At 41.4% G+C, this 27,799-nt stretch overlaps 2 long non-coding RNA genes across 3 annotated transcripts in view; one reads left to right on the top strand and one right to left on the bottom strand.

Annotated features, from left to right (window-relative positions):
* LOC147843449 (uncharacterized) overlaps positions 1–27,799 on the bottom strand; it is a 186,625-nt gene that overhangs the window by 63,259 nt on the left and 95,567 nt on the right. The gene's annotated exons all lie outside the window — the stretch shown is intronic.
* On the top strand, positions 241–13,544 carry LOC137495852 (uncharacterized). 2 transcript variants are annotated; one of them, XR_015493535.1, is made up of 10 exons: positions 241–3,027; positions 3,120–3,189; positions 3,266–3,323; positions 3,394–3,556; positions 3,940–3,997; positions 4,110–4,283; positions 4,784–4,874; positions 4,963–5,032; positions 5,177–5,426; positions 13,350–13,544. It is a non-coding gene; the product is annotated as an uncharacterized LOC137495852 (long non-coding RNA). The 2 variants fall into 2 exon arrangements; XR_015493536.1 differs by lacking the exons at positions 5,177–5,426; positions 13,350–13,544 and having other exon boundaries at positions 4,800–4,874; positions 4,963–5,043.

The following is a 27,799-nucleotide window of genomic DNA, read 5'->3' as shown; positions in this document are numbered from 1 at the left end:
AAATCATATTATTTTCTAGCCTAAATAAGTATGAAAAACCACTGCTTTTATGTCTTCTTCATCTCGGGAGGCTTTTTCAGTTCATTCATAACAATTTGCTTTTGTATAATGTTATTATCATTAGCAGTATTATTTATTATCTCCATATTTATATTTGTTTTATTAAAAACAAGCTTAGATTTGCCCACCTGCAGGTTTTAGACCATATGGGGCACAGCATGTGTATTAGGATATAACTCAGGTTTTTGACCACACTTCGTTATTATTGTTCATTTATTCATTTGCTGGAAATTAGAACTGAATTTAGAAATAGTTTTGAAACGAATATGTGCGCTAAACAAACAAAATTAATTATTTATAGACTAATTGATGTCTGTGCGAAAAGGTTTCCTTATCCACGAGAGCGAAAGTGAAAGTAGATCGATTATCTCTCATTCTCATGCAGTAGATGCTCTGTTTAACTGTTTTCTGTTTAAAAAAACTGTTAACGGTTAACTGTTTGCTTGTGAAATGCTCAGTTTTTCCACTTACACTTACTTTACGTCATGTAAATAGCAAATGAGTCTATGGCGTGACACAGCTGGCTGTTAAAGGGAATGGGAGATGAGACTCTGATTGGTTTATTCTCAAAACTCACCTATAACTCAATAAGAAAATAAACTCAACCCTTTTAGACCATGCGCCACGGCGCAAAGCGGAATTGAAAGCATTTGCCCTGAAAGCATTTGCGCCCTGCGTTTTGCGCTCTGCGCATGGACCGTCAAAATAGAGCCCATAGAGTTTGTGTAAACTGTGCAATTGACCACCGTTTTCAGGCCGACTCGGGTAAGGTTCGCGGGTGCTCCGTCTGTGTACACAAAGACTTTCAGTTTTTCTGTTTCTCCAAGCTTCAAACATGGCAAATTAGCTTGAGTCTGTTCCCGCACCATTTGAATCACATCCAGATTAATTTAAATCTGAGGCAACAAACTAAATCGAAAGCCACACCGCTAGTCTATTTACATAACAAATGACTTTAGGCTATAAATCATAAATGCATTTATTTACTACAAACACGTTAAAACATTAGTGATAATAGAGTGGAGGAACTATGACGTCACTTTGTAGGCTAATCGGCTGCTTGCATAAAACTGGTTCCCTCATGAAAATCTCTGGGATTTAAAAAGCTCTGTGTTCAAACACTGTTCATTACACTTACATGTTTTGTCCAGCCGGATAATCCTCACACGAAAATACAACTTTGAGCACTTTTGGATCTTAAATACAAACGCAAGAATTGAAAAGCTAACATTAGGCTATAAACGGACTACACTGCCCTCTGGGCGCTCGCCTGTGATGTCAGCACCACCCTGCTACAGGCAACTTTTCAAGCTTATTTTTTAGAAATAATGTCCATGACAAAGAGTTAATCTCTCTGTTTATTATATTATAATCCACGGTATATATTATAAACAAATAAAAACCTATGTGTCTTTTGGATCGTTTTTAAGTGGGAAATACATCTGTGTTGCTTTACGGTTGTTCTAAAAGTTTTAAAACTGTTTGTATAAATCTGCCTACATAGTATTATCATAAGACATATTTAAATAAGTGTATCGCTCGCGTGCACACAGCCTGCTTACCTTAACAGACGACAGAAATGAGGCGTGAGGAACAAGTCTATCAAATGCCTGCAAGTTCCATCATCATGGACACAGAGCAACATTCAATATTCCTTTTTTTGTCACGAAATGCACTAAAAAGCAGCCCATACAGTCACATGCTGTACATTTTATGGAGGAGTGTAAATATTGCTGTTATGACAGAGTTAAATGTGTTCAGATGAAGAAGAAAAACCAGACAAAAAATCACTTGATCACATTAAAATGACAGTTAACATGCATGTATTTTTACACATTTATTGATACGTTTGCATTACTGAGAGCAGGAAAGAGACAGGCTACACTAGTAAGCAGTATCTTCATAATATTGTTTATTAAAATAAATGATCAACAAAAATAATATGTCTCGACAGCCTTTACAAGTGAAGGAATTATCTGCACACAATCTGAATTCCCAATTAGAATAATACTACAAACTATAAAATACTATTCATGAAAATACCTAAATAACAGACAAATCCAAATGCCCATCACGAGCGAGCTGCGCTCCAGACCAGATCAACTCGATGACATATAATGTGTCCGACACCGTTTGTAGTCCCAATTAGCAACTTGATAGCAACCGTCTTTTTAAAGAAGCATAACCGATTTAAAAATTCAAGAGTGTGCTGTAACTGATGTGTTTTATGTCGTAAAACAAAACGTGAAAGTATTTTGAGTTTGTGATGGCCACGAACCTTATTTAAGCGATTTTACTGTACCCCATTGAAAAAACCCATTGACTTTGGGACGAGGGAACCGGAACTGCTAAAAGGCTAACTCGCTTCCGGGTTTTTGCATACAAATTGACGTCATAGTTCCTCCACTCTATTATTTTACCAATAATTCTCCTGAGTTTGCACTGCAGTAACTGAAATGCCAACAGGACTGGTCTGTAAAAGCACCTCTCTAACATGTATCTGCTTAAGCCCTCCACAGTTTTTTTAGATTCTTAGCATCTGATGACATGATGCACTAAACATACTAATCATAACAGTGTGATCGTACAGAACAGGGAACAGCCAATGCTGATCACATCTGTTATCGTTTGCATCAAAGGGTAAAAGGGCATTCATATATTTTTAATTATTATTCAGTGATTTCTCTGCATACCACTAGAAGGAAACCCGCGTACAACACTTTGAGAACCACTGGTATAGATGGGTGGTTAGGCCTTGTCTGTGTCAGGTTTTTCCTTTTTTCAGGTATTGGAGAGCAGACAAAAGAGGGAGACTCACAAGAGCATTGGTGGAGATTTCTCTAAAAAATGCTGGAGAACAGCAGTTGGGGTTTTGTTGGGGCTGTCTTTGTTTATTTGCAGATTGGAGTGGAGCAGAAGAAGGAGAACAGTGGAGATATACTTGAAGACCTGGAGCTCATGAAGCAGGTAGTGCTGCTTGAACAGACTAAACAATGGAGTTAGTTTCAAAAGAAATGTATTAAGATTAGTTAAAGACCTGATATCTTTCTCTTTGACAGGTTGGCATGGAGCATGTGAAGGAACAGGGAAACACACCTCTGTAATGACAAGTGTATCATAATAAATTAGGTACAGCCTTAAACTTTAAGTTGAGTCAACTGAACTTTATAAAACATTTTAAACTTATACAATTACATTTTTACAGAGTAAGTGTCACAGAAGGGACGACATTCAGTTCAGTAATATAACAGGACGTCAGTTGAGTATAAGCAGGTGAGTATATTAATGCACATAATAAGTCCATTAACCTGAATTGGATATTTGATTATGCAGGCTTGGAGACTGGAGACCAATAGGCAACTGGATACCACAGACAGCAAACAGGATGAAGACTAGACGAGGAACCTGGAGACACCTTACTAGGAGAGACACTGGAACTCACAGGAGATGTGCTTGTGGTGCTTCAGTGAGTGGAAAACCTGGTCTTAATGGGGCAGTAAGTGGTTGTCAGATATTTCCTTTAGATAGACAGAAATAGATACAATATTTTTGTTTGTATGCTTCATTTGTATATTGCTATCTAACTTAACATTTGCAGATTGTTATTTGTTATATGATCGGATAAATTGATCTGTTCTAATGTATTTTTATGCTGTCAGCGTTAACACATTGAACATTACTGCACGTCTATTGTCAGATAGATTGTCTGGCTGTTGTGTTACTTATTAGTAATTTATGCTGTCGGCCTGTTCAACATTTGTAGCTTTTGATTGTTATTTGTATTATTTACAGTTTTACTAATTATTGTAACACATTTATCTCTTCTAAGTTTATAGATTGTCATCTTTCAACTTGACATCTTTCTATTGTATTTTACAGATCAGATGGCACCACATGGAGAAAAGAAGGAATCACACACCTCAGCAACGACTGGATGGTCAGGAATTAAATTTTTTTTTAATTAGGTGGACGTGTGAATCGATAGACTTCCTTCCAAGATGAAGGAATGCTGGTTGTTGTAGATAGTAATTAGGCCTTGTCTTTGTCAGGTTTTTCTTTTTCAGGTAATGGAGAGAGAGCAGGCAGAAGAGGGAGACTCACAAGAGCATCAGTGGAGCTATCAGGAGCTTAAGTTTGATTACTTTATTTTGGATTAAGAAAGCAAAATTCTCCAACAAGAGTGATTATGCTGCTTCCTGATGGTGAAAGTGATTATACTCATGGCAAGTATTATTTGACAGTTTGGTCATTTGTTTCACTAAGGGCCTACTCACACTATGCCATCCGTACCGTGCCCAGGCCCGTTTCCCGGATCGTTTGAGAAGTGTGAGTGCGCTGAATTAGGCTCAAGCACGGTTCACTTGGCCGGCCCTGGCCCGGTTGGAAGAGGTGGGCTGAGCGCGGTTCACTTGGGCTTTGGCACGGTTAACTTGTAGTGAGAGTGCAAAACGCGCCAAAGCCCGAAACTGAAAGCGACACGTGACTTTTAAGGGACTGTTTCATATGGATTTATTAATCATTCTTACTGTTCAGTGAACGCAAACTGCCGTAGTTTATTAAATACGCAAACTTCTCAATGCACGACAGCTGAATTTGTGGTTAGTAAATAACCGATTGTGTTCTATTTGGGATACTACATTCATATACTATGCTGTTGAGTGTGTAAGTGCATAAGTACATAGTGTATAAGTTCATAGTGTATAGCGTGCCATTTGGGATGCAGCTTTTGTCATTTGTAGGTTGGAGTGGAGCAGAAGTAGACTCACAAGGAGAACGGTGGAGATATACTTGAAAATCTGGAGCTCAGGAAGCAGGTAGAACTGCTTGAACAGACTAAACAATGGAGTTTGTTTCCAAAGAAATGTATTACGATTAAAGACCTGATATCTTTCTCTTTGACAGGTTGGCATGGAGCATGTGGAGAAACAGTGAACCACACATCAGTATTGACAAGTACATCGTAATAAATTAGGTACAGACTTACATTTTTAGTTGAATCAAATTAACTTAATAAAACATTTTTAAATTATATACTTTAATTTGTGAAGACTAAGTGATGATCGGGTATTTCCTTCAGATACAGTAAATAGTTAGATAGATGTCTTGTCTGCCGCAGGTGTTTCTTTTTCAGGTAATGGACACACAAGAGACAGAAGAAGGAGACTCACAAGAGCATCAGTGGAGATTTATCTGAAGAATGCTGGAGAGCAGCTTGTGCATTGCTGGAGTTCAGCAAGCATGTAGAGCTCTGTTAGTCGTGTCTTTGTCTTTTACAGACTGGAGTGGAGCATGTGGAGACAAATAGGAATCACACACCTCAGTGGTGACTGGACACTGATGGTCAAGAATATCCTTTTAATGCAGAAGTATGGTTGCATGGATAGATGTCCTTCCAAGTGGAAGGGGGTGGTGGTGGGCATAGATTGTTAAATAGATGTTTTGTCTGTGGCTGTTATTTACATTGTAGATAATGAATCCTCAACAGGCGGAAGAGAGATACTCACAAGAGCATAAGTATTATAAATTATTATTGATACATTTTGAAATATAAGTTGCATGTACATATGATATATTTGTATGGGGGAGACCGGGGATAGTTGTACTTCTATTATATTTCTCTATATATCTTTGAGATCTTGAGTTACAAGTGTCTGCTATTAAATGGAAAATAAGTTATTTTTGCAGCGCAAACAGTTAATATGAACACTTTTTAGTTTCAGGGTGTACTCACACTATGCTATCAGTACCGTGCCCAGGCCCATAACGTTTGAGAAGTGTGAGTGCTCCGAATCTGGCTCAGGTGCGGCCCTGGCCTGGTTGGAAGAGGTGAGCCAGAGCGCGGTTCACTTGGGCTCGAAACTGAAGACAAGACGTGACTTTTAAGTAGGGTTGGGTACCGAAATCCGGTGCCATTATAGCACCGGTACCTAGGTAACCAGTACGTACCGGTATTAAATCAGCATATGAATTTCGGTGCTGCGACAAGGAGGTTATGCCTGTTTCACACCGCAAGCAAAAGCAGTGCGTGAGCAGAGCGTGAGCAGAGCGTGCGCAGCGCGTATGTCGAGCAGAAACAGCATGCAGGCGTTTGCCTTTGACGCCTGTTTCACACCGCAAGCGAAAGCAGTGCGTGAGCAGCGTGTATGGAGAGCAGAAGCAGCATGCAGCCGTTTGCCTTTCACACCAGCTGCGTCTGCAGCACGCAGCTTTCCGGCAGCTGCTGCAGAGATCAATATATCTCTATTTCTATCTCTATGTCTATTCTATCTAGTTATGAACAGCTCTCGGGTGGAATAACTTGAGTGAACATGAAACAAAGCCGAGTAAAACTTTCTTCCTCAGCTTCAGCTGCACAGCACAGCAGAAAGTGAGCTCACATCATCCAGCATGCGTGTCGAACTACACTACCCACAATACACTTCGCTATGAACTACAACTCCCGTAAATAGCAAGTCTTAAAGCGACCACTCCCCTCTCCTGCAACACTAGCGTGCAACTTAAGCAAAACTGATACTAAAATAGTTTTACATTTGGTTTTGTAGTTCGGGCCTAAATAAATGTTTGTTGCAGTTTTTAATCGTTTTAAGTTCATTTGAATGACTATATATAAATCAGTTGATATTATTAACGCATTTATTGGGTAAAATTGCTACTTTTTACTGTCATTCAATGTGTCTTGGTCATTATCAATGCACAAAATAAACAATAAAAAATAGGACTTATTATGACTCCAGAATAATTATTTTTTAGGAAACAGTGCAAAAATTTTCAGAAACATTATTGTGAATGAATGGGAGGGCAAAATAAATTGACTTCAACTTTAGGCCTGTTAAAGTTTACAGGTGCAGCAATGTGCCTTGATGTACTTGAATGTTAGAAATATGTTCTCCCACACCAGTATAACGTTACTTGTCAAATAAATAAACAAGGAAGATTATTGTGAGTTTAAGATATTTAATTATCTTGTTTATGAAGACTGCAGAGTGATGCATGAAAACAAATCACTTCCAATAATGTTAAGTATTTTGTGATATATATGTTAAAATGTGCTCCTAAAAGTGCGTGGCCCCTGCCCGCCCCCCACAGGTTAATAGTAAGCTAATGTAATTTCTTAATGCAAATCTTAAATTCATGCTAACCAACAAATGATCAAAGGACATGTATTAATGTAATACAATAGGACCTGATTTTTACTTTAAACTGTAATTATTTTGTTCGATTAAAATGATTTTTTAAAATATTTTGTCAAATAAAATATTTTTGTTGAGTCATCCACCATCATTTTGTGGCTAAAAAGTATCGATTCAGGCCCTGTTTTGGCACCGGTATCGTTTTAAAAGTATCGATTAGGCACCGGTATCGAAAAAAACCCAAACGATACCCAACCCTAAAAGGGACTGTTTTATATGGATTTATTAATCATTCATACAGTTCAATGAACGCAACCTGTGGTAGATTATTAAAGACGCAAACCCCTCACTGCATGACAGCTGGACCTGTAGCAAACCTCTTAAGTCCTGCAGCGCGATGACTTTATGATTGTTTATGAGCGTCAAAAGTGGCGGATCTGTTCGGCAAAATAATTAACTGCGTGTCACCTGTCACGGGGAGAAGAATCACACAACAAGTGAGAGCTCATATAAGTGCCCCGGAGGGTGGTTTATTTACAAAAGGTTTTTCCAGTGGTGAATTTAGGTTGGTGGCTTGTGTGCTCTTTGTGCTCCTTTCCCAGCGTGACAGTGGATTATTGAAGTGCCTCTGTGGTTCTGGAAGGTTCTCAGCTGCTGTCTGGGAAAATAGAGAGAGAGCGAGTTAGTGCTTGTTCTCCTGGAGAGACTTCTCTCCGTTCTGCTGTGTTGCTGCAGTTTAAATGCAAGTCGGCTGATGGGCTGCAGCTGGGGCCGATCAGTCTGAGTTGAGGGCTTGCAGGTGTTTCTCCTTAGTTTCCTGGGTGACGCTGATGATCCTTTGGGACGCTCGTCACATCCCCCTCTCCCTAAGCGTCGTCCTGGTCCGAGGGGTGATGTGAGCCAGTAGGGGTAATTTAGGGGTTGGGAGGGGAATGACCCCTGACAGACCTGCAAAAGCTGCCCAGACCCGAGAGAGGCCATCTGCATTGGCGTTAGCGGCTCCGGCCCGATGACGTACCACAAAATGGAAGTCCTGGAGAGCGAGGAACCACCGAGTCATCTTTGGCCCGGGCCATCCATTGTAGGGGAGCGTGGTCAGTGACAAGGGTAAAGCTGCGGCCCAGGAGGTAATATCGCAGCTCCAGAACTGCCCATTTTATGGCCAGAGCTTCTTTCTCCACTGTTGCGTAGTTCTTCTCGGCTGGGAGCAGCTTCTTGCTAATATACAAGATTGGGTGTTCCTCACCTTCCTGTATCTGGGACAGGACTGCTCCTAGTCCTGTGTCAGAAGCATCAGTTTGCAGCAGGAAGGGGCAGGCGAAGTCCGGGGCCCGAAGAACTGGCTCAGATGTCAGTGCCATTTTTACTTTGTGTAGTGCCTCTTCTGCAGCAGTCGTCCAACAGATCTTCTCAGGCTGCCCCTTCCTGGTCAGGTCTGTAAGGGGGGCGGCTAGAGAGGCAAAGTTAGGTATGAAGCATCGATAATATCCCGCCAACCCCAAAAAGGCTCGTACCTGGGTTTTTGTTTCCGGCTTTGGTGCATTACGAATTGCTTCCACCTTCTTTTCCTGGGGCTGGATTAGCCCTCGTCCCACCCGAAAACCCAGATATTTGGCTTCATGGAGCGCAAGGTGGCATTTGCGGGGGTTGGCGGTGAGTTCAGCCCTTCTGAGTTCCGACAGCACTCTCCGCAGGCGATCTAGATGGTCTTCCCATGTCTCAGAATGAATGACAACATCATCTAGGTATGCGGCAGCGTAGGCTTGGTGAGGGCGAAGGACAATATCCATGAGCCGCTGGAAGGTGGCGGGAGCTCCATGCAGGCCGAAGGGAAGGGTCCGGTATTGCCAGTGGCTACTAGGGGTAGAGAAGGCGGTCTTGGCTTTGGCTTCCTCAGATAGGGGTACTTGCCAATAACCTTTGGTTAGGTCTAGGGTTGAGATGTACCGGGCCCTTCCCAGGCGATCCAGCAGCTCATCCACCCGAGGCATGGGATATCCGTCAAACTCTGAGATCTCATTGAGCCTTCGGAAGTCATTGCAGAAGCGGAGAGTGCCGTCAGACTTTGGTACCATTACGATTGGGCTGGACCATGGACTGCGTGACGGCTCAATCACCCCTAACTTCAGCATTTGTTTTACTTCCTCCTCAATAGCCTGCCGACGAGCTTCAGGGACCCGGTAAGGCCGTTGTCGAATGATGTTGCCAGCTGGAGTGTGGATATCATGCTTGATGATGTTCGTCCAACCCGGGAGTACTAAGAACACATCAGAGAACTGACTGACCAGGTGATGGAGCTCTCCCTTTTGGATAGCCGAGAGGTAAGGGTTGACATCTACAACCACGGGATCGGAGGTGGCGAGGGCTGCGAGTTGGTCCCTGGTACCCACCCATTTTTTTAGAAGATTGATGTGATACAGTTGGTCAGCTCTTCTTTTTCCAGGTTGCCTCACCCGATATGTGACTGGCCCAATTTTTTCCAGAATGGTGAAGGGGCCTTGCCAGGTGGCAAGAAACTTGCAGGCGGCATTCGAGATCAGGACCATCACTCGATCTCCAGGCTGGAACTCCCGTGGTTGGGCTGCCCGGTCATAGTGGCACTGTTGGGCTTGTAGGGCTTTGACCAGATGCTCCCGGACTAACGGCATGACCCGGTCGATCTTCTCCCTCATCTGTCTCACATGCTCAACTATGGACCGATGCGCTGCCGGCTGCTGCTCCCAGGCTTCCTTAGCCACATCTAGAAGGCCCCGGGGCTGACGGCCAAAAAGGAGTTCGAAGGGGGTGAAGCCAGTTGAGGACTGGGGCACTTCTCGTATGCCAAAGAGGACATAGGGCAGCATGAGGTCCCAGTCACGTTTGTCTTCAGCCACTACTTTCCTTAGCTTTTGTTTTAGCGTTTGGTTGAATCGTTCGACCAACCCATCTGTCTGTGGGTGGTACACTGTGGTCCTTAACTGCTTCACCTGCAGTAGTCGGCAGAGGTCAGCCATTAACCGAGACATAAAGGGGGTACCCTGGTCAGTCAATATCTCTGCCGGGATACCGACCCGGCTTGACAGGAGGAAGAGCTCCTGGGCAAAGGCTTTAGAAGTGGCTTTCCTGAGGGGGATTGCTTCTGGATACCGGGTGGCATAATCAACGATCACCAGAATATGCTCATGTCCCCGGGCCGACTTTGGCAACGGCCCAACCAGGTCCATCCCGATTCGCTCAAAGGGCACCTCAATGATGGGTAATGGGATCAGCGGGCTAGGGGGAGGCTTTCTGGGCGAGGTCACCTGGCAGGTGGGGCAGGCTTGACAGAATTGTTTTATATCAGCTTCCAGACCCGGCCAGTGGAAGCGATCCCGGATCCGCTGTGTGGTGTTCTCAACTCCAAGGTGACCGGCCATCGGGTGGGAGTGAGCCAGGTCCATCACAGTTTCTGTCTTGGCACGGGGCACCACAAGTAGCTGTTTCACCTCCCCCCTTCGCTGTGCGACGCAGTACAACAGGCCATTTTGAACTACAAAGTGCGGGAGAGGATGGGGTGATGGTTGAGTGTCTTGGCCCTCAATGACACGCACCTGGGTCCAACAATGTTTCAGCCGGTCATCATCCCGTTGTTCCTTAGCAAAGGAGCCCCCTCCCGTTACCTGCTGGAACACATCATAGAACAGATTAGAAGATTGGGGAGGGGGCTTACCGTCTCTCCCGCTGTCTGTGGCTACCAGTGCAGGCCGCTGATGAGGTCCTCGGCTGGCTCTCCATCTTCGGCGACTTACTTGAAGGCTGGCAGGCTGCATTGTGGTCGCAAGCAGGCGGTCAAACCCCGGCCAGTCTCTTCCTATAAGGGCGGGGACCGGGAGGTCCTCCACAAGTCCCACCTCAATAGACCAAGCCCCCGGGGCTGCAGAGATTGTCACCCGTCAAGCCGGAACTTGTTGGGTGTCCCCATGGACACAGGTGATGGGAAGGAATGTTTTTGTGTTTCTCCATGGGGGTAGGAGATGAGTTTGAACCAGACTTACTGCACTGCCTGAGTCAAGAAGGGCCCGAAGCGGTTTTCCATTGACCTTGATGTCGGCCTCAGGAGCTCCATATGGTGGGTCACTGTGAACAATACAGCCTGCCAACCATCCTCGCCCAGGCTGCGGGGGATCCGCAGATGGCATAGGCTCATCTCGTGGAGAGGGTGCTGCTGGCCTGTTGACTGGTCGTGAGGGACCCTCTGGTGTGCGTCGTTCCTGGACCACCCTCCGGGGGAACGGCACCATCCGCTCCCCTCCATCCCGTTGTTGGGTTGCATCCGCCAATTCGATGGCCTCCACCAGGTCCAGGGAGGTTATGGGGTTCCTCATACCGACCGCCCGTCGGTGCGAGCGAGGGAGAGCTCGAAGCACGCGATCCACGATCACACGTTCCGCTACCTGTTCCGCTGTGGGACTGCCCTCCAACAACCAGTGGTGTGCCAATCGTGTGAGTTCTGCTATCTGGGCACGGGCTGGTGCTCGGGGTTTATACTCCCATTCGAAGAAACCCTGGGCTGCACAGATTGAGGACAATCCCAACCGGCTCAGGGTTTCTCTCTTTACATCTGAATACCTCTCTGCTGAGGCCGTAGGGAGAGAGAAGTAAGCACGTTGGGCCTCGCCGGTTAACAGGGGGGCCAACACCTGAGCCCAGTCCTCGGGTGGCCATCCTTCACGATGGGCTGTGTTTTCAAACATTTGCAGAAAAGCTTCCACGTCATCGTAAGGAGTGAGCTTTGGCAGTATTTTTGTGGCCTGGGCACGGGGGTCTGGTAGCGGAATGCTTTGGGCGGCAGCGGCATGGAAGGCAGCGAGTTCCTGCTCAGTATTGCCCTGGCGGGTGGCAAGGTGCTCCACAATTTGTTGTTGGCGGATGCTAACCTTAGTGAGCCGTTGGAGAATCTCTTCCATACTGGGAGGGGACCGGGGGCCGTTCACCTGAAGATTATAGAGAAAAGCAACCAAAATAAATAAATATAATTCTAAATAAATAACTAAATAAATTGTAGGAGCCACAATAAGGAATCACCAAAACTGGAAAAAAAAAATATATATATATTTTATTTATTTATTTATTTTTTTTAAATACTCCTAATAATAATTATGGTGTGGGGTAGGAGATCGCTTATCTGTGATTCTTCTCTGTAATTGCCCACATTCTCCACCAGATGTCACGGGGAGAAGAATCACACAACAAGTGAGAGCTCATATAAGTGCCCCGGAGGGTGGTTTATTTACAAAAGGTTTTTCCAGTGGTGAATTTAGGTTGGTGGCTTGTGTGCTCTTTGTGCTCCTTTCCCAGCGTGACAGTGGATTATTGAAGTGCCTCTGTGGTTCCGGCAGGTTCTCAGCTGCTGTCTGGGAAAATAGAGAGAGAGCGAGTTAGTGCTTGTTCTCCTGGAGAGACTTCTCCCCGTTCTGCTGTGTTGCTGCAGTTTAAATGCAAGCCGGCTGATGGGCTGCAGCTGGGGCCGATCAGTCTGAGTTGAGGGCTTGCAGGTGTTTCTCCTTAGTTTCCTGGGTGACGCTGATGATCCTTTGGGACGCTCGTCACACAACGCATCCCAAATGATTTACGTGAAGTTTATTTATAAACTAATTTTACGAGGATCACATGATTTTGATTGAACACGGCTGGTTCTGCATTAGCATGTATGATCCACCAATCACGGCATTCCTAACCCACTGTAAAGAGCCAGGGTTTCCCACTACAGTCATCTTCAATTTGAAGAATCCCCCCTTCCACCCCTACCTCTCCAGCTTTCCCTTCAAAGGGTGGCACGGTGGCCCAATAGTTAGCACTGTAGCCTCACAGCCAGAGCGTCACTGGTTCTAGTCCTTTAACAGGCCGGCTGTCATTTCTGTGCATAGTTTGCATGTTCTTCCTGTGCTCGCGTGGGTTTTCCCCAGGTTCTCCGGTTTCCTCCCACATTCCAAAAACATGTACTACAAGTGAATTGATCAATCTAAATTTAGCACTACAGTCAAACTCTCATCCAGCAGCACAAATTCTTTTTTTTTTTCTTTTTTTTTTTTAGAATTTTTTATTACAATATGCAAAAATCATACAAATACAAGAAAACGTCAACAAATAACAAATACAAAGCAACGAAACAAAAACAAAACAAAAACAACAACAATATAGTCATGTACTGGTATGTGCTTGAGTGTGTGCGTGTGAGTGTGTGTGGATGCATGTAAAGGTAACTTGGTGGACAGGTAAGAGTACATCCATAAGGAACAATAACAGTCAATAAATAAAGCAAGTGTCACAGATATAGATAAAACATATAGAAAGAAACCAGTCAGAGGTAGGGAGTAACAACAATGCTTATTAATGTATGATAGTAAAAATGAGAGTAAGCACAAATTCTGTGAGTTAGCCCTCAAACAGGAGGAGTGAAATGTTACAATTCAGCCCACAGTCTGGGTTAGTTGTAACATTATAAAATGAGAATTATGACATAAAAAATGGATTTGAAAGCTTTTTATTCAGTATTGAGCGTTCAGTGTGTCTCTGTGTTACAAAGCTGAATGAAATATGCAAATGTGCATCAGCTTCAACAATTGAACACTATTTGTGTTTGCAGGCTTCATGAGCCCACAGAGGTCAAACACTGAACTCAAACTACTTTTGACTTTCTCTTTTATAAGCTATAGCAATACTGAAATTAAATCATATAAATACAGTTTTAAATCTGCTTGGGGTTGGTGGTAACATTTCACTGATGTGACTAGCAAGTTACTAGCTTTTGTTGTTTCAAATATTCGTTTCAAAACTATTTCTAAATTCAGTTCTAATTTCCAGCAAACGAATAAATGAACAATAATAACGAAGTGTGTTCAAAAACCTGAGTTATATCCTAATACACATGCTGTGCCCCATATGGTCTAAAACCTGACAGGTGGGCAAATCTAAGCTTGTTTTTAATAAAACAAATATAAATATGAATAAAATAAATAATACTGCTAATAATAATAACATTATACAAAAGCAAATTGTTATGAATGAACTGAAAAAGCCTCCCGTGATGAAGAAGACATAAAAGCAGTGATTTTTCATATTTATGTAGGCTAGAAAATAATATGTTTTGTAATATTTTAATCCTTTATATTTATATCCTATATCTATTCTTATTATATCCTATATCCTTATTGTTTATTTTTTTTCATATGTAAAGATATTTGCCTATTGCTCTCTTCTGCGTATTAAGCAGTGTGTAAGTGAGGCGCCGGAGTTTAGACCGGGTTTGTTTTGGTCTAATGAAAAATCTATTTTAGTTTCGCAAAATAGCAACGCGCCAGCAATGCGCCTCAGAACGCCTTCCTTTTTAGACCAGAACACCTATGGATGCACATATGAGCGCACATGCATTTGCTATTCAAACAGCGAAGCGCAATGCCTCAAAACCACTCTTGCGCCAAGCTGAAACTAGCAACAGACTATTGCGCCGCGCCTTGCACCACATTGCGCCGGGTGTATGATAGGGCCCTAAACATTAACTTGTATTTGAAATATATGATTCACAATTACAATTTAAATTAGAGATTAGATCTGCTTACAGCGCGTCATTTACAGTATGTGTTTCAGAAAAGTGAGTGATTATAAATACCCTGAAGAAAATTCATAAGTGATTTATCAATTCATACATGCAGCATTTCCATGATTTGGTGGAATTGAGATCATATCATAAGTAAACCGTGGAGTTTGTGTAAACTGTGCATCCGACCACCGTTTTCAGATTGACTTGGGTAAGGTTTGCAGGTGCTCCGTCTGTGCACAAACTTCCATTTTGTGTTTTTTCAAGGTTCAAACATGGTAAAATTGGCTTTAATCTGTTCTTCGACCTGCACCATTTAACAAACTAAATCAAAAGCCACACCGCTAGGCTATTTACAAAACAAATATATATCGAAATATGTATCGGCTATACATCAAAAACACACATTATTTTACACAACTATGAACACGTTAACACGTTTGTGATAATTATTTCACCAATGATGCAGCTTGTAGAAACTCCTGAGTTTGCAGTAACTGAAAAGCAGTTCACTAGTGCGTATCTGCTCGAGAGCTCCACAGTTTTTTTCATTCTTAGCATCTGATGACATGATGCACTAAACATACTAATCATAACAGTGTGATCATACAGTACAGGGAACAGCAAATGCTGATCACATCGGTGTTATCATACGCATCAAAGGGTAAAAGGGCGTTCATATATTTTTAATTATTATTCTGTGATTCCTCCGTGCACCACTAGAAGAAAGCCTGCGTACCACACTTTGAGAACCACTGGTATAGATAGATAGTTAGGCCTTGTCTGTGTCAGGTTTTTCCTTTTTCAGCTAATGGAGAGCAGGCAGAAGAGGGAGACTCAAAAGAGCATCGGTGGACATTTATCTAGAAAATGCTGGAGAACAGCAGGTAGGGCTCTGTCAGTACTGTCTATGGGTGCGTTCCAAATCACATACTTGTACACTATTCTATGCCATTTTGTAGTGTAAATGGTGTAAGTAGTGTGTTCACACTGAAATATTCTATTTTTTCAGCTTTTTTGCCTTTATTAGATAGGACAGTAATGGGACAGGAAACGAAGTGGGAGAGAGAGAAGGGGGTAGGGTTAGGAAATGTCTTCATGCTGGGATTTGAACTCGGGACGCCCTATTGTGCTACTAGTTTGCTTTCAAAGAAATCCATTGAGATTAAATAACGACCTGATGTCTTTCTCTTTGACAGGTTGGCATGGAGCATGTGGAGGAACAGGGAAACGCACCTTAGTAATGACAAGTGCATCGTAATAAATTAGATACAGACTTACACTTTTTTTAGGTTGAATTATATTAACTTTATAAAACATTTAAAATCATATACTTTCATTTGTACATACTAGATGATGGTCTGGAATCTCTTTAAGTCAGATAAATGTCTTGTTTGTGGCAGGTGTTTCTTTTTCCTGTAATGGACACACAACAGACAGAAGAAGGAGACTCACAAGAGCATCGGTGGAGATTTGTCTGAAAACCGCTGGTTAACAGTTTGTGCATTTCTGGAGTTCAGCAAGCATGTAGAGCTCTGTTAGTTGTGTCTTTATCTTTTCCATGCTGGAGTGCAGCATGTGGAGACAAATAGGAATCACACACCTCAGCAATGGACACTGATGGTCAGGAATATCCTTTAAAAGCAGATAAATGGGTGCATGGATGGATGTTCTTCCAAGTGGAAGGGGGTGGTGGTGGGCATAGATTGTTAGATATATGTCTTGTCTGTGGCTGTTATTTACAACTACAACAGGCAGAAGAGTCAGACTCACAAGCAAAATGGTGAATATTTATCTGAGGAACACTGGAGAACGTTTGGTTTATTGATGCAGATCATCCAGCAAGTAGAGCTTTGTTAGTCTTGTATTTGTCTTTTGCAGATTAGACTGGGGCCTGTGGAGAAATGGGACTCGCACCTCAGCATGACTGGAAACTGATGGTCTGGGCTGCGTTTCCCAAACAACGAAGTAACTCGCGGCTAAACTATAAAAGTCTGATGCAACGTTTGAGAAAAGAATGATGTAGTGACGAGTGTTTCCCTAAACCTGTAGTTTCTCTGTCGCAGATCCATCGCTTAAACCAGGTTAGTTATAATTATGATAAAATGCCCGTAATGATGCTCTAAACTACTTCTTTAGAGAAGACAAACATAATTCCTTTGTGCAAATTATACACACTGTAACCAAGGGGAGTGACACAAACAACTGAGGTTGGATCCACATGCAGGTTTATTCAGTGGTCAGGCTAGCAATGGTCAACACAGGTGCAAACAGATGTATAAGGGCAAATCCAGAATCGCAGTCAATATAACAAGCTAGAGATCGAAAGGCATGCGGCAGACAGGGACAACTAAATAACAAGGCTAGGCAACTACACGGGAAAACAAGGCTAGGAAAATGCATTGTAATGTCCATGTGGCAGATAAAAGACTCGGCAAAGTGAATGAGTGTGTGTGCTGCTTAAATAGTGTGTGCAATCAGTCTCTGACAATCCTCAGATGGTGCGAGTGTAATCAGTCTAGATGAGGAAGCATGTGTGTCTGGGTGAAGTGCATGTATGCAGTTGTAGTCCATAAACTGGCAGATTTGTAGTTAGAATGAGAGATAATGTTTAGAGGTTTAGAGGTAATAATGGTTAGAGGTTGCTGGTGATTGTGACGCGCACACGCATTTAAAATAGAATTTAATATTAGATTTAGTAAAAATATGCACTCGCTTTCCATATTAACTGAAATATATGTAAATGACACAAACAGGGCTAATGTTTGTTTACTAATATTATTGAGAAGTTAAACATTACACATTCTATTCTAAAACATATCACTTACAAAAGCTAACACGTATTCTAATATCATGTAGATCCTATAAATAAATAAATAATAATGGCTATTTATTATAAAATGAAATGTAATATTAATTATTTATTAGAAATGAAAAAATCATACGTTAATAATAATATTAATGATGATGATGATTATTATTATTATTATTAGGTAGGATATATACTTTAACACAAATATACCACTGCAGAAAGTTCTAACCAGCGGGCCTATGTCATATACAATACAGATACTTAATAAATAACCCACTATAAATTGAAATAATTAATGTATGCTTTTTGTTTTCACAAACTTTGGAGACGTAACATAAATTTTGCTTTTAAATAATAGGTCACCTATAGCTTTCGTCATGAGGCTTGTTCAAAATGACATCAATGTTTTCAAAGTGCACTGCGAAGGGAGCACAGTTGTAAACTGAAAGATCTGTAAGATCGCGAAAATTGAACTGTAAAAATAGTTTGAACGCAAATTACACCTAAGAGAGATGACTTTAATGTTTTTTTTTTTTTTTTAATAATTGTAACTTTGAATGTTAAAATGTTCTAAATGAATAGGGCATAGGGGGAATAACTGAGAATAGAACACAGTCAGGAACTGTTTCTAATTACAGCTCCAGAGCTGTAGTTTCAAGTGCTCAAGTTTGTGACGCAGTTTGTGAATGTTCGTTGGAGCGATGGATTTGGGAAACGGCAAATTAACAAACTATGTTTATAACAATGGAACTTGTGACCTTAGTTGGCTAACAATGGTTTTGGGAAACGCACCCCTGGTTAGGTATTTTTTGGATGAATGGATGGATGATAGATTAATGAATGAATGGCTGGTCAGATGGTAAATACAGTAGATGTCCTTCCAAGAGGAAGGGGGTGGAGGTGGGCATAGATAGTTGGAAAGATGTGTGGCAGCTATTTATATTGTAGTTGATGTACACACAACAGACAGAAAAGGAGACTGACCAGGGGTGTCGCTAGACCCCATAAAAGGAGGCACGTGCTCCAGTAAAGGGGGCAATGCAGTAAATAAAGCAACAATTTAATCGAGAACAAACTGACGCATGTGTGCAGAAAACCATTCTTGTGTGCCTCACACACCGCTGCTTCTACTTCTGCTGTGAATCCCGGTTGTTTAACATGCACACTGAAAAAAATACATGCCACTCATAAAACCAGAATAACAGCCTTTAATGCAGTGGTGTGTGCGCTCAGTTAGTTTTGCAAGTCTGCAAAACTACTGTTTAAGTAATATGAGGATGATCATATTTTGACTATACGAGGCTTTTTTTGTATGAAGCACAAAGGAGAGATGATGAATGAGTCAGGAAAGTTAGACTTAATAACATTTTTCGGCCATCAGAGTCAGGTCTCAGACAACAGATAATTCTATACATTTTTGTTTTGTGTTTCTCAGAATTCTCATAATTTAAAATTCATGCAAAAGTTTTTTAAGAAAATTTAAAATCAGTTGAATGTAAAGACACAACTGAGTGATAGATTATGAGAGTGATTCGATTATGTTAATTATTTAGGGAAAAAAGTATTATTATAATACAAATATTAAATAATAATAATAATAATAATACTTTTATTTATAATATAATTCAAATTTTAATGTAAAATATTCAGTATAGCTATTTATATATGGGTAAATAAATGTTTTTTTGGGTGGGGTGCTGTTGAGGGGGGCTCATGGCCCAGTAGAGCTTTACCCCTGAGACTCACAAGGGGAACAGTGGAGATATACTGGAAGACCTGGACCTCGGCAAAGAGGTAGAACTGCTTGAACAGACTGAAAAACGGAGTTAGTTTCCAAAGAAATGTAGTAAGATTAATTATAGACCTGATATCTTTCTCTTTGGCAGATTTGGACGGAGCATGTGGAAGAACAGGGAAACACACCTCAATAATCAAAAGTCTATCGTAATAAATTAGGTACAGCCTTACATTTTTAAGTTGAATCAAATTAACTTCATCAAACATTTTAATTTATATATTTACATTTTCACAGAGTGATAGTCGGGTATTTTCTTTAGATAGGATGGATGGACGGACGAATAGATAGTATCAAACAAGCAGGTAGAGCTCTGTTGATGTTTTCTTTGTCTTCTTTGTCTGGAGTGGAGAATCTAGGGAATCACATCTTAGCAATGATTAGAAACTGATGGTCAGGTATCACCTATCACCGAAAGATGTTCAAGAGGAAGGGGGTGGTGGTGGGCTTGAGCTGGGCTCAGACTATAGGAGTTTTAAAAACCTAACCGATAATGAAATCTGGTTGCTGTGAACACATGAGGAGAATCTTTGGCTAATTTTTTAGCCCACCTCGAATCTTAAATGTGTGCAAAGTACAAAATATGAAAACTGCGCCACAGCACACAAGATATTATTAAGGTTATCGTGACCGATGGAGCACATCACTCTCTATCAATAATTACCATTTATTACTATACTAATATTAGACCAACTGCCACTACTGGCAAAACACTCTCATGCGCTCAAAATACATTTGGATCCTGTTTGAGTAGCTGTTAGTGGCGGTGATAAAGTTAAATAAATGGTGACCAATATGAATTATGTCCAGTAAGGGTGTTCGGCTCTGGGTTTTTGGTGTCGACTGCTCCTCTTCTCCTAATTTTGGAGTCGGTGGAATCGACTCTAAAATCGACACCTTTTACATTCACTTAAAATAGGGCAAGGATTAAACATGCTGTATCATATCGTTCTTTATACAAGCAGTTCTCCCCTGGTCAGACAAAATTAGCATTTTAAATCATCTGCAGTCAAAATAAAATAATAATCCGCCTATACTTTTTTTAATTTAGAAAAGTAAATTGCAATCTTTGAGACAGAAAGTTAAAACATCAATTTATTATCAAAATATTTAATGAAAAGATGTGTAGCAGCAGTTCAATGACAAATTAAAAAACACCCCAATTGAGCCCAAACATTGCTTAAATAAAAATCTAAATGTTTGATACATAAACACAGAGCATGAGTGAACAAAATAATCTGGAATAGTAATTTTTTCTGCAGTTCTTATGTAAGTTGATCCGCTTCAAATTTAGAAACTTATGCTAAATGTTATTTATAACACAGCAAACTTGACATGGCAGGCAGATCATCTTTAAAACCAAATTGCAAAAAGTTGTGTTTCATTGGTATTTGAAAGTGAAAGCAAACTTTGTCTGCAGCACTAAATTTATAATTGCCTTGAGTGCTCGTGGTCGCAAAATTCAAAAGCAAAAGTGTAAATTGGGTAAATATGCATTCAAAGCGGGCACCTTCAGAGTTCATCGTGCTCGAGAATGAGCATTAAAGTTACAGCTTGAAACTGCTTCAGTCATTCAGGAGGATTTGTAAAAAACAGACTCAACTCCCATATTTCTGTTCTCAAGTCGATTCCAGTACTAGGTTCATTGAGAGTCGAGGAGTCGACTCCCCGTCCCTAATGCCCAGACAAATGTCTAATAATAATAATAGGCTTATAATCTCTCCATCATGCCACGATGTGCTGTGCTTTCTTGCTCAAAAGCTAAATTGTTACCTGTTGCACTGCCTATATTGTGTGGAAAAATATAATAATTCACTGAATGCAACATAAAACCTGGTCTGCAGTTATCTCTTTCTGAAAAAAAATCTGTTATAGCATATAGAGCTACTCTATGTTGGTTTACGGCACTAGACACAGGCCTAATTATTTTTTTATACTGTACAGAGCACTAATCTGTCCCCTATCCTAAACACAGCACTCACAGGAAAGATATATCTGTAATTTCTAAAAGCACATTTTAATGTTGAAGCTTTTTGTTTTTTGGAGATAACTGGCAATATAGTAGGCATAGCTACCCAGCTACATCTGGCTCATAAATATTCACACACAGAATAACGTTAGTGGCTAATGAAAACTGATCATTTAAGCTTATTATAAATAAATTATATTTATTTATTTTTTTAAAGTGACGTGATTCTCTTCAGCTTTTTAGTGATGCTTGGAGTTCGTTGTCACATCCTCAAATGGAATAACTCACTTTTTTAATTACTTATTATTAATTTAGTAATATTTTACCAACTGCCACTACAGGATAACACTAATATCCTGCACTCGAAATAGGCTACACTACGTCTCAGTTTGCAAAGCTGTTCATGCAGTTAGCCTGTAAAATTAAATTAACACACGCAAGGTAAGACGCAAGTGTCTTTTAAATTTGCTCTCACACACAAACATTCATTTCATAAATGCGTATTATATATAGCTGTGGGGTCTGACATGCAGGCAGTGGACAGCAGAATGAAGAAATGTTGATTTGATATGTCTAAACGAATGTTCAATTATAATTATATCAATTATTCACACACATACACTATGGCCAATTTAGTTTATTCAGTTCACCTATATCACATGTCTTTGGACTGTGGGGGAAACCAGAGCACCCAGGGGAAAACCACGCGAACATGGGGAGATCATGCAAACTCTACATAGAAAAAGCTGGGACTCAATCCAGCAACCTTCTTGCTGTAAGGCGACAGTGCTAACCACTGAGCCACCCTGTCACAATGATATTACTATTTATGACAATAATTGAAATCTCTCCGTCTTGCTGCGATGGCTGTGCTGTGTTTGACTGGCAATAGCTCGGCTTTTAGATTGCTATAGCCTCTTTATAAATGAAATTGTACCTGTCACACATTTAATAAGCCCAGTAGTGTAGAAAAATAAAATAATTCACTCAATCCAACACCCCTGATCCTCAGTTATCACTTACTGTCAAATTATTCTCATAGATCAAAATATTGTTTACTGGACTAGGCTATATAGATGTTGACCTAATGATTTTATAGGCTATTGAACTCATTATATCCTCATCACAGAAAAATAAATATATAAATGTATAAAAACACAGTTTAGTTTTTCTCAGTGGCTTTGGTGCATTTCTCACAACACTTTTTACATTTGCACAACAGTTAATGCATTCCTAAAAACAATTAGCACAAACTGGAAAACCTAGATGATAACATGAAAAAGTGAGTCACTTTCTCAAAATGGATAGCTCATTCCTCAAAAGCAAGTATTGATGTCAATGAGAGTGTCAGTGTCATCAAGAGGAAAAGTCCTGACACCATTGTTTATTCACAAGATAGTCAAATGGCTTTGTCATGTTTTCATTATGACAGTTTGCTCTATTTTTTTTCAATGTAATAAAGTTCGATTTTGGTGACACTTTCTGAAAATGCTCAAGACAGCACTATATACTATTTGCTCAGCCATTTGAAAACTACAGTAAAGTTAGACATCACTGCATTTAGTGAGGAATCTGATTACAAGACACTGAATATGTATGTTTCACATTTTTACTGCAGATGCTCTTTGCGATTCTGATTTATTCACAGCATTGTGCAAAAGAATAAATACACTCTTATTTACAACAAACATAAACTCCCTTTGGGCAGAGCTGTGCACAACTGTAAACAATATGTGCTGTGCACAACTTTCAAACATTAAGTACAAATTGCAACTGAACCTACAACATACACACGTCTGTAAATCATTCATGAAATTGTTCAATTTAGAAGACATTTTCTGGAAAATAAAGATGTAAAAGTTTTAATAAAATTTGCTTGTCAGATTTCGACAACTTGTTCAACATTTTTGAATGTAATGACTCAAGTAATGAAATAAGGACTATTAGTTTTTAAATGGAATGACTTTTCAGCATTCACAAGTTTAGTTTATTTTGACTGACATGACATAAGCCAATAATAATTTTATAAACAGCAGAGAGTTGTATGAAAGCAATTGATACATGTCCAAAAGAATTCACAATTTGTTGAAAGGAATGAGAAACTGCTACTATGATGTGCACAAATGACTAATAGTTTTGAGAAATGCATTAACTGTTGTGCAAATGTAAATAGTGTTGTGAGAAATGCACCAAAGCCACTGAGAAAAACTGTAATATGTTGAATCATTTTGGGTTTTGGAGATAACTGGCAACGTTCTAGTGCCCGGCTACACGTGTCATCAATATCTGCACACCGCTATAAGAATAACGTTAAATCTGGCTAATAATAAAAGGTGATTGAAGCTTATTCAAAAAATTATATATTTATTTATTTATTGAAAGCAACATGGTTCTCCCCAGCTCATGGCTTTGTTAAAACTGAATAGGTTTGAACTGCTGTGATCAGCCCGATTTGAAATCCTGGATTTCAATCATGTCTTATGATCAGGGAGGCTGCGATTTGTGTTCAAGATGGCGACGTGCAAGATTCTATCTTTAAACGACTCACATTACCAGATAATCTGCACTGAGATTTGGAACCGATCAAAGTCCTCGACAAGATTTCATCTCCGATTCTCAGGAGGTCAAAATAAATTGAACTAAAATTTCTGTAGTCTGAGCTCAGCTTTAGATAGATAGATGTATTCTCTGCGGCAGGCGTTTCTTTTTCAGGTAGTGGACACACAACAGACAGAAGAAGAAAACTCACAAGAGCATCAGTGGAGATTTGTCTAAGGAACGCTGGAGAACATTTAGTGCACTGCAGGAGTTCAGCAAGCATGTAGAGCTCTGTTAGTCGTGTCTTTGTCTTTTACAGTCTGGAGTGCAGCTTGTGGAGAAATATAGGAATCACACACCTCAGCAATGACTGGACACTGATGGTCAGGAGTGTCCTTTAAAAACAGGTGGATAGGTGCATGGCATGAATGTCCTTCCAAGAAGAAGAGGGTAGTGGTAGACATGGATTGTTAGCTAGATGTCTTCTCTGTGGCTGTTATTTATTGTAGGTAATGGACATACAGCAGGGAGAAGAGAGAGACTCACAAGAGCATCAGTGGAGTTTTTTTTTAATTGCCGGAGAACAGCATGTGCATTGCAGGAGCTCAGCCATCAGTTAGGGCTCTGTTGGTGCTGTCTTAGTCTTTTGCAGATTGGAGTGAAGCAGAAGGAGGAGAGTCACAAGGGAACAGTGAAGATTTATCTGAAGAGCACTGGAGAAAACTTTGTTTATTGCTGAAGATCAGCAGCATGTAGAGTTTTGTTAGTCTTGTTTTTGTCTTGTATGTCAGATTACACTGGGGCATGTGGAGAAACGGGACTCACACCTCAGCAATGACTAGAAACTGATGGTCTGGTTTGTCATTTTACTGAATAGATAGGTGGATAAATGAATGAAAAATAGATGTCCTTCCAAGAGGAAGGGGGTGGTGGTGGGCTTAGATAGTTAGCTAGATGTCTCGTCTTTGGCAGGTGTTCAAGTAATGGACACACAACAGGCAGAAGAAGGAAACTCACAAGAGCATCAGTGGAGATTTATCTGAAGAACACCGGAGATTATCTTGTGCATTGCTGGAGTCCAGCAACATGTAGAGCTCTGTTAGTCGTGTCTTTGTCTTTACAGACTGGAGTGCAGCATGTGGAGTAAAATACAAATTACACACCTCAGCAATGACTGGACACTGATGGCTAGAGGTTAGGTGTTTCCTGAATGGATGGATGATTTAAAAATAGATGTCCTTCCAAACGGAAGGGGGTGGAGGTGGGCATAGATTGTTAGATGTCTTCTCTGTGGCAGTTATTTAAATTGTACACTGTTAACCCTTGCTGTAGATTATGCGGTAAATAACTCTAAAATAGCCAGTGTTCTGCTGTAATGAAAGGAAACAGTATTTTACTGTAAAACCAGCAAGATTTGTATGAAATTGTGTCATGCAAAGAATAAATGACAGTAATTTACTTTATGTAACCATTACAGGTAGTAACTGTGGTAATAAATGGTAAACTACTGTCTCATCTACTCTGATGCTTTATGTGGCTATTTATAGAAAGTTGCCTTTATTTTTAGACAGAAAACAATGGTTTAGGCATTAACACACACATACACTGGCTGTCCGTCTTATTCTAAACACAAATGTGTTGCCCTTTAAGAGAGCCACAGGTGTTTGATTTGTTTACTTCTGAGTGTGCTCTATTCTCTGTCTGTCAGTTCAGATGCAGAGTCTGATGTGTTTTAAGCTCTAAATAAGAATCTACAATGAGTGTAAAGGAGTAAATGTGTTTAAATATTTTGAGGGTTTCTAAAATAATGTCTGTGTGTTAAATCCAATTGTTGTTATCCTGAACTGTGCACTTGAAAGCTACATTATTAGCTAGTTAGCATCTCCTCACACTTCTTACATGACTTTCATTGAAGTATATGTATTAATTGGACAACTCATCTTTATTGGTTTTGCCATAATGTACAGATGCAAACAGTGTAATGTGCCTTTCTGGAACTAAGCAGATTTTATAAACATTAAAATCCTTCAATTTTAATCTCCTCAGGTAGATAACGTGCACAGAAATCCTCACAGGGAATCATAACAGAGGATTCATACTGTACAGCCATCCACACACAGACCTCCTGTAACGGGGAGACTGACACGGAGGGATCCATTTTGCAGTATTTATTAAGTCACACTTAAACATCAACACCTCGCACGGCTGTGCGAACATACAACATACAACTCAACGATGATTAGCTGATAACAGAGGCAGAGTGATTACCAGGCTTGAGTCAAGGGCAGGCAGCGTGGTTCAGAGTCCGTAATACAGGCTTTAGTCAGGGGCAGGCAGCGAGAATCAGAGTCCGTGTAATCAGGCTTTAGGTCAAGGGCAGGCAGAAGACAGAGCAGAGTCGAGGAACGGGCTGAAGTGGTAAACGGGAGATCAGGCAGGATAGAACGCTCAGAAATGCAGGCCGGGGCTAAACAAGACTTCGCAATGGAGTGTGTGTGTGAGCTGCTTATATGTGGTACGTGGGTCATTAGTGAGATGGAGAACAGGTGTGCTGGGATCTGAGTGAGAAGGATGACGTAATGGTTAGAAGTCCGGAGATGGTGTCCTCTGCTGGTCAGCGAGGGGAATGACTGGGACCGAGTCGGTGACAGAGCCCCCCCCCAACGAACGGCTCCTGAAGTGAGGCAATTCTCGACGCCGGGGTCTTCCACGGGGGCGAGGGGCCGGCATCTCCGGATGTTGTGAGTGGAACTCTTCCAGTAGTGTGGTGTCGAGGATGTCCTTGCGGTTAATCCAAGATCTCTCCTCCGGACCGTACCCCTCCCAATCAACGAGATATTGGAGTTGACTGCCCCGGCGTCTGGATCTCAGGATCTTGTGGATCTGGTAAGCCTCTTCGCCATCGATCATGAGAGGCGGGAGACCCTGTTCACCGGCTGCCACCTCCCTATCCGTCTCGGCTGGACCAGCAGCAGGCTTGAGCAGAGAGACATGGAAAGTTGGGGAAATACGAAAATGATTAGGGAGTGTCAGTCTGAACGAAACAGGAGATATTTGTCTTTCTATCTGGAAAGGACCCACGTACCTGGGACTGAGTTTCTTGCAGGGCAGCTTGAGGCGTAAGTCGCGGGTGGAAAGCCATACCCATTGTCCTGGGGAATACATGGGACCAGGACGTCGGTGTCGATCGGCTTGTTCCTTGAAACGCCTTATGGCGTGAGAGAGGTGAGTATGAGCTGCGTTCCAGACTTCTTCGCAGTTTTTAAACCAGGTATCCACCGCAGGGCGTTCAGAGGTCTCACCGGACCAGGGAAAGAGCGGAGGTTGGAAGCCCAGCACGCATTGAAATGGGGTTAATCCTGTAGATGCCTTTCTGAGGGAGTTCTGAGCATATTCTGCCCACATCAAAAATTTGGCCCATTCGTTCTGGTTCGAATGACAATATGTGCGGAGGAATCTGCCGATTTCTTGGTTCAAGCGCTCTGTTTGCCCGTTGGATTGGGGATGATAGCCGGATGTTAGGCTAACGTTGATTTGGAGATTTTTAAAGAATGCTGACCAGAGTCGGGATGTAAACTGGGGACCTCTATCCGACACGATGTCTTCGGGGAGACCATAGTACCGAAACACACACTCGCAGAGTAATTCGGCCGTTTCCATGGCTGTGGGCAGTTTGGAAATGGGGATAAGGCGACAGGATTTAGAAAACCGGTCCACTACGGTGAGGATGGTGGTTTTGCCCTGAGATATGGGTAAATCGGTGATGAAATCTATAGCGATGTGTGACCAGGGGCGATGTGGCACCTCCAGGGGTTGGAGTAATCCAGCTGGACGGTGACGGGAGTGTTTGGCCATCTGACAGGGTGAGCATTTGTTAATGAAGTTGATTACATCCTTGTGTATGGATGACCACCAGTAGCGGGATTGAATCATTTGCACA

Source organism: Danio rerio, chromosome 6 (assembly GCF_052040795.2).
Source record: "Danio rerio strain M-AB ecotype USA chromosome 6, GRCz13ab, whole genome shotgun sequence".
Taxonomy (NCBI): Eukaryota; Metazoa; Chordata; class Actinopteri; order Cypriniformes; family Danionidae; genus Danio; species Danio rerio.
The sequence above is the reverse complement of the archived record's forward strand: the minus strand, read 5'-3'. Positions and strand labels throughout refer to the sequence as shown.